The following is a 7710-nucleotide window of genomic DNA, read 5'->3' as shown; positions in this document are numbered from 1 at the left end:
GAAGAATTGATGTCTTTGAGTTGTGGTGTTGGAGAAGAGTATTTAACACCCCATGGACTGCCAAAAGAACAAACAGGTGTTATCTTAGAGAGGGTGAAACCAAGTTACTCCTTTGAAGCAGGAATTTTGAAGCTCCATCTTACATACTTTGGGCACATGGCCTGGAGGGACTGGTCCTTGGAGAAGGATATCATGCTCAGAAGGGTGGAGGAACAGGGCAGGACAGGAAGACCCAGATGTGATGGATTGATACAGTAATTGGGACAATGAGGGTAGGTGTGTTGGAGTCAGTGAGACTGGCTCAGGACAGGGCAGGCTTCAGAGCTGCTGTACACAGGGTTGTTATGAGTTGCAGGCAACTCTATGGCCCATAACAACAACAGCAACAGCAACAACAAACACACTGGGGAAAAATACTTAACAATGGCATATCTGATAATGGACTCATATATAAAATTAATAACTCTAGCACCTCGACAGCACTTAACAACAACAGCAGCATGACAACAAGGAAAAGACAAAAGAACACAATTACAAAATGGACAGATATGAAAAGACTTCACTGAAGAAGATATTCAGATGATCGACAAACACATGAAGAAATGTTCAAGATCATTAGCTGTTGTTGTTTGGTACTGTCAAATCATGTTCAACTCATAATGGTCCTAACAAGACCAGCTCTGAACCCTATCCTATTCTGGGCCATCATTATCATCCCCGACACACTAAGGACTCAACCCTTTGCTTCAGTCACTGTACATGTTGGTGAGAGCCTTCCTCTTTACTGATCCTTTATCTAAGTATGATGGTTCTTTCCAAGGAAAAGCCTTTCTTAACAACAAGCCCAAAGTATGGGAGATGAAGCTTCACTGTCTTTGCCTCTAAGAAGCACTCTGGCTGCACCTTCTCCAAGACATATCTGTTTGTTCTTTTGACATTCGGTGGGGATATTCAGCACTCTTCTCCAACATCACAACTCAAAGGCCCTGATTCTTCTTCTGTCTTCCTTATTCACTGTCCAGCATTCAGACGCATAGCAGACGATTCGGTAAACTATGACTTGAATCAGGTGCATCTTAGGCTCTAAACTGACATCATTGCTCTTTAGAACTTTGGAGAAGTCCCTGACAGCAAACTTTCCCAATGCTCTAAGTATCCTGATCTCCCAACTGCTGGTACCAAGGGTGTTTATTATAGATCCAAGAAAGATGAAGTCGTCAACAATTTCAATCTTTCTTCCATCTATGGTGATGTTGGCTTATGGGCCTAGTGATGAGATTTTTGTGTTCTTGACATTGGTAGATAATTCATATAGAAATCTTTAGTCCTTGACTTTTTTTAAAATTTTTATTTTATTTTATTATTTTGTGTGTGTGTGTACCGTCAAATCAGATCTGACTGGTACAGAAGGAAATTGCCCCTCCTTCTCCAGCAGAGCAAGTCCTTGACCTTTTGCAGCAAGTTCAGTTTTCCTCACTTTCAGCAAGCAATTATTGATGAGTCTTCCTTCAATCTTGAAGCCACATTCTTTTTCATAACGGTGCAGCTTCTAGAATGATTTGCTCGGCATGCAGATTGAATAGGTTTAGAGAAAGGATACATCCCTGGTGCTAACCTGTCTTGATTTTAAATCACAGAATGTTCCCTTGCTCTGTTCTCACAGTTGCTTCTTGGTCTAGGTGTAGGTTTCATATAAGCATAATTAAGTCTTCTAGAATGTTCTTCTCTTCAGTGTTAGCTATAGTGTGCTATGATTCACACAGCCAAATTCCTTTGCATAGTCAATGAAACACATTCTTCTGCTATTTTTTTCCTTTCAGCCAAGATCCATCTGACATCGGCAATGATATCTCTGGTGCCACGGCCTCTTCTAAGCCCACCTTGGACTTCTGGCAGTTAACTGTTAATAAGATGTTCTAGTCAGTTTTTGGAAGATTTTCAGCAATATTTTGCTTTCATGTAATAGTAATGATGATTTCCACATTCTGTTAGGTCACCTTTTTTGTGAATGGGAACAAATAAGGATCTCCTCCAGTCAGTTAGCCAGGTAGTTGTCTTCCCAATTTCCTGGCCCAGACTAGTGAGCATGTCTAGAATGACATCTGTTAATTTGAAGCGTGCCAACTGGTATCCCATCAATTCTTGAGGACTTATTTTTTGCCAATATTTTCAATGCAGCTTGAATTTCTTCCCTCATCATCATTGACTTTTATCATATGCTACTTCCTGAAAGATTTCAGTGTCAACCAATTCCTTCTGGTACAGTAACTCTGAGTATCCCTCCATGTTTTTCTTAGTGCCTTCTGGATCATTTAAGATATATTCCTACAGCATCTCTCAGTATTGCAATTCAAGGCTTGATTTTTTTTTCTCTCCTGTTCTTTAGACTTGAGAAATGATGAGCTTGTTTTTCCCTTTTTAATCTTAAACCCCAGCTCTTTACACACTCCATTGACCCATCCTGGAAAACCTTCTATTCATCTCCTTTACTCTACCTTTTATTTGGCTTCTAGACCTCTAGTGCAATTTCCAGAGGCTCTTCTAGTATTCATTTTCATCTTTTCTTTCCACTCTTTTTAGCAGTTTTTGCGGTCTTCATGGATGATAACTCTGATGCCGTCCACAGCGCATCTTATCTTCCCTCATTAATGTATAAAGCCTCAAACCTAATTCTTGAGATGACCTTTCAATTCAGATGCAATAGACCCATGATCATATTTTTGGATCTTGTGTGCTTGTTTTCATTTTTTTCAACTTCATTTTTAATTTGCACATATTTGCAACAATAAATAATGGTTTGTTCCACCCAGTTAGTACCCGGTATGGTTTTGTCTGCTGGTAAATGAGTTTTAGCTGTTAGAAAGGTGCAAATCAGAATAACAATGAGATCATCTCACGCCAGCAGCGATAACAAAGTTCAACGCAACAGCAAGCAGCAAATGTGGATGAGGATGCAGAGAGATTGGCACTGTCGTGAATCGCTGGTGGGAATGTAAAATGGTGCAACTGCTATGGAAGGTGATCTGGCGATTCCTCAAACACTTGAAAATAAAAATACCATTTGACCCAGCCATCCCACTACAGGGAATATACCCTAAAGAAATGGAGCTGGAACATGAGTGGACATATGCACACCAGGTAGGCCCCTCATCATTCACACTAGCATGGAGATGGAAGCAGCAGTGCTCGTCCACAAAGGAATGGCTAGACGAGCGGTAGCGCATTCACACAATGGAGAATTAGGCAGCTTTGCAAAACAATGAAGAACTTGTGAGACATTACACAACATGGATGAGTCTGGAGGACCTTCTGCTGGACAAAATAACTGAGTCACAAGAGGACAAACACTGTCTAAGACCACCTGTAAAAATAGAATGGTATGAGGATGGAGGGCGGGGAGAAGCAGGAGAAGGTTGACTAGATAATGAACACTGTTGGAACAGGTGAAAGGAAGGTCAATCTAAAATGAATGGGCAATCAGACATGTGTATTGCAATCAACAATCTGAAACAGGACAGAAATAACTAATTAACTAGCAGAGAAGAGAGAACAAAGGAAACTAAGGAAAGACTTACCCACAGATCAAAATAACTGCGGAGGATTGACCTCTGTGGAGGGCTGACCCTGGGAGGGGAGGAAAGGGGAATGGAGATTACTGAATGGACTTCAAGAGTGAAGGGAAAGGGAAGTTTTGATAAAACGATGCAAATATGTCATTGTACAATTATAGCTGATGTTATAAGGCAGAGTATAAATGAGTAATGAAATGAAAATTAATTAAAAAATGTTGTTCTGTGTTGTCGAGTCTCCTGTGACTCATAGTGACCTTATGTACGATAGCCCTAAAACCTGCTCTATCCTGTGCTAATCTCACTGTCTCCAACACACCCACCTCAATTACCCCAGTCACTGAATTAATACCTCTCTTGTGCTGTCCTTCCATCCTCCCAAGCATGACGTCCTTCTCCAAGGACTGGTCCCTCCTTGCAACATGTCCAAAGAATGTCAGACCAAGCCTCAGAATCCTTGCCTCGAAGTAGCAGCCTGATTTAATCCTCTCCAGCATGAATCTGTTTTCTTAGCAGTCCATGGTATAGTCAATACTCTTCTCCAACACCACAGTGCAAAGTCATCAATTCTCCTTCTATCCTCCCTAGTCATTGTTCAGCTCTCTGATGCATAGCAAGTGATTGTAAAGACCATGGTCTGTATCAGGCTCACCTTAGTCTCCAGAGTGACACTATTGCTCTTCAGTACTTTGAAGAGGCCCCTAACAGCCAACTTAAATTTAAAAAAAATTTCCAAACCTATTGCCTTCAAGTCATTGTAGACTCCTAAGGAACCCTGGTAATGCTGTGGTTAAAACATACGACTGTACCATCCAGGTTACCCATTCAAACCCTCTAACGGCCCCTTAGGGCAAAGAGGAAAACATCTGCTGCTGTCCAGATCTGAAGTCCTACGAATCTTACTGGAAAGTTTGGCTCTATTCTGTAAGGTCCCTGTGAATCAGTATAGTTTTAAACTCATTGCTGTCAAGTCTGAGCCAACTCATAGTTGAACTTCAGTTTCGAGTGTAAATCGCATGGGAGGGGGCTACCCATCTGTGGTGGATTCGAAACCAGCAGAGACGAAGAAAGGCAACCTCCCTTTGGGCTGCGCCTTCAGGGCTCCCATTTTAGCGGTCTTTTTACAGCCAGCAGAGGGCGCGCTAACACCACAAGTCTATTTAGCAGCCTGTGTGGCGCGTGCACTAGAGTCCAACCTCCCTGTCCTCAGGAGGCATCAGGATCAAGAAGATGCATCATCTCTGCTCCTTTGAGGGCTCATGTCAAGTGATTAGGTCCCAAGACTTGGACCCAGACATTACTTAGCTGTGTGATCTTCGACTCTGTGACCTTCCATCAACCATCCATTCTCTCTTCTGTCAATTGGTTAACATCTTGCTTGGTGGGGAATTTGTGAGTACCCAGAGCCTGGTCCAGAGTGATCATGTTGAGTGACTGTGAACTGTTGGCTTCATCCCTCCGAGCCTTAGCTTTCCCATCTGTAAAATAGGGTTAGCTTAAAAAAAAATAAGGATTATTTTTAAAATGTTATATTCGTTTCTATACAATTACATATACATTGTTTTATACTTTTCTTCATTCACTTTATTCTTCATACAATCATTCCCATACACTGTGTTTTGTAAAATTAGTCACCATTGATCTATGCCCACCATTACCCCATCTTTTCAGGTGTCCACGGGATCTATCCCATTTCCTTCACCCCCGCCCTCTGCCAACCAAACTCTGCGACCCTGTGATTTCTCCCCTGCCCACCCTTAGCCCAAACATTGTCTTCTCTTGCTCCTCTGGACCTGCTGACCCTCTTGGGGCAGGACTGGTCCAGGCTTCTCCTTGGAAACATGGTGGAGGCTCCCGGCCTGAGCCAGGACCCCAGGTGGTGTCTATGTGAGCAGCTCCCCAAACCTGACTCTTCTCCTCAGGGCTGGTTGCAGCCTGTGGACAGGAGCAGATGCCCAGGGCAGGCCCAGGTCCACCCGCAGAAACCAAAATGCCTGAGGGCCCTGGAGGGGAGGAACCAGGAGTCCAGCGGCCAGGCAGCCTTGTAGCCCACTTTGAGGGGCTTGGCTCTGACCTCTGCTTTCTTTCGGTGCATCTCAGTTCCTCCAGCACATACCAGGCACAATACATTCTTTCTCTGCATCCTCTCCCCCTGAGCTGGTGGAAGTGTTTCCATCTACAGGAATTGAGTGCACAGAGAGAGTCCCCATTTCAGAGTCAGATGGTGTGTGGCTTTGGATTGCAATCCTACCTCCTACCAGCTGTATGAGTACAGAAAGGGCAGCGCAAAGCGAGTTGTCCTGCTAAACCAAAGCTCCTGCCTCTCTGGGGGTTCGAACCCACTAGTGGCTCCTCAGGAGGAAGACGAGGCATCTCCTCCTCCTGTGTGACTTACAACCTTGGAAACTTTCTGAAGGGTCAGCTATGAATGGATTCTGATTCCATGGCAATGGGTTTGAGTTTTTGTGTTTTGTTTGTTGTTGTTTTATTTTTACAGGAGAAAGCGCAAACTCAGTCTCCCACTACCTCAAATTATACAGTTGAGTTTCCTGCATTTGAGGATCAGAGGAGTCAGCACATCCGGAGAGCAATGGCTAAGCCTCGCCCTGGGAAAACCACCTTCATGGTCAAGGTATCTCCCCGGCCAGGTAAGTATGAGTTTGAGTTTTGAGTATCTGCTGTGTGTCATTGAGCAAATGACTTAACTTCTCTGATGCTGGTCTCCTCACAGGCACACAGGAAGGACTGGAAATGTGCACATGTCAGGTGAGTGATTTTCATTTGTTTTATGCTCTTGCTGTTGTTATTTATGTTCAAAACCAGAGGGGTTTCTGCAGAATCTGTACATCGCTAGAGCCTGTTGACACCCCGTGAATTCTGACTCACGGTGACCCAGTGTGTTAGAGTAGAACTGAGGTCCTTAGGGTTTTCTACGCTGTCATCTCTAGGGAGACAGGTCATCACCAGGCCTTTCTTCTTCTGTGTCTATCCTGGGTGAGCCTGAACTGTCAACATGAAGGTTGGCAACACACTGCAAATCACTTTTACTGCACAAGAACCGTCAGCAGCAATACAAGGTTCTGGGCGTCTCTGAATGCAGAGGTGGAGACAGAGGTGGAGGTGCTCCACAGAGGACCCACTGTGCTCTAGACCCTGTGATTTCATACCCAACTTCACTTCCCCCTAGTGACCTGGAGAAGTAGCACCAGCACCCCAATTTATAGATCCGAAAACTGAGGCTCTGAGGAGCTGAACGACTTGATAAAAATGTGCACTTACTGGCAAGACCTGAGAGTGTGTGTGTAGGTGTGGAGGGGGTACAGGGGCCCCAGCGCTGCTCTGTCTGCCCTTGACGCTGGCCTAGTCCTCACGCACTGACCCGCACGTGACACGAGGGGGCGCCATGCACCTGGTCTCATTCATTCACTCGCTGATTTCAGTGGGAACCAGCTCTAAGCTGGCCCTTCATGGGGTTTCCAAGTCTGTGCATCGCTCGGCCAGCCAGAGATGTTCACCTATCTCTCCCAGAATCGCTGGTGGATTCGAACTGCCAGAGATTGGTTACACAGCACAGCTCCCTACGGACTACTCCTCCCAAACTCCCCTTGGCATCTTTCTGCCTCTGGGCCATGGCCGCTCGGAGGCCAGCAGCCACCTGCTGATTTCCTCATGGATGGTTTGGTGAGAGCAGCCTCGGAGCTGGTAACGACCCATCATACTGACCTCCGTCGTCTTGAGGCCTTGAGGCCGGGGCTCGCTCCACGCAGTAGACTCCATGACCCCTCCGCGTGGTCTTCTATTTCTGTAATGTCATGAGTGTGTCCAGCTGTCTGCGCAGTGAATTTGATCGTTGGGGTAGAGGACAGCACAACAGGGATCTAATGATCTTGTGCATGGCCACGTGTAAGTCAGCTTGAGGCACCTGCACTTTGTTAAAAAAGAAAAAAGGCATTCTCTGTGATGTGCAATAAAATTAGGTGTTTTAGAGCTCTGGTGGCCTACCGGCAAGAAGCTGCAGTGCAATTCTGACGGCGCATGATTCAAATCCACCAGTTGCTCTGCTGGAGAAGGAGGGTAATCTCTTGTACTTGTCGGATCCAATTTGACGGTACACACACACACAAAAATAGTAAAATTAAAA

This window comes from Elephantulus edwardii, unplaced genomic scaffold (assembly GCF_000299155.1).
Source record: "Elephantulus edwardii isolate Elephantulus edwardi_28Jun2011 unplaced genomic scaffold, EleEdw1.0 scaffold00028, whole genome shotgun sequence".
Taxonomy (NCBI): domain Eukaryota; kingdom Metazoa; phylum Chordata; class Mammalia; order Macroscelidea; family Macroscelididae; genus Elephantulus; species Elephantulus edwardii.
Note: the sequence above shows the minus strand (reverse complement) of the source record.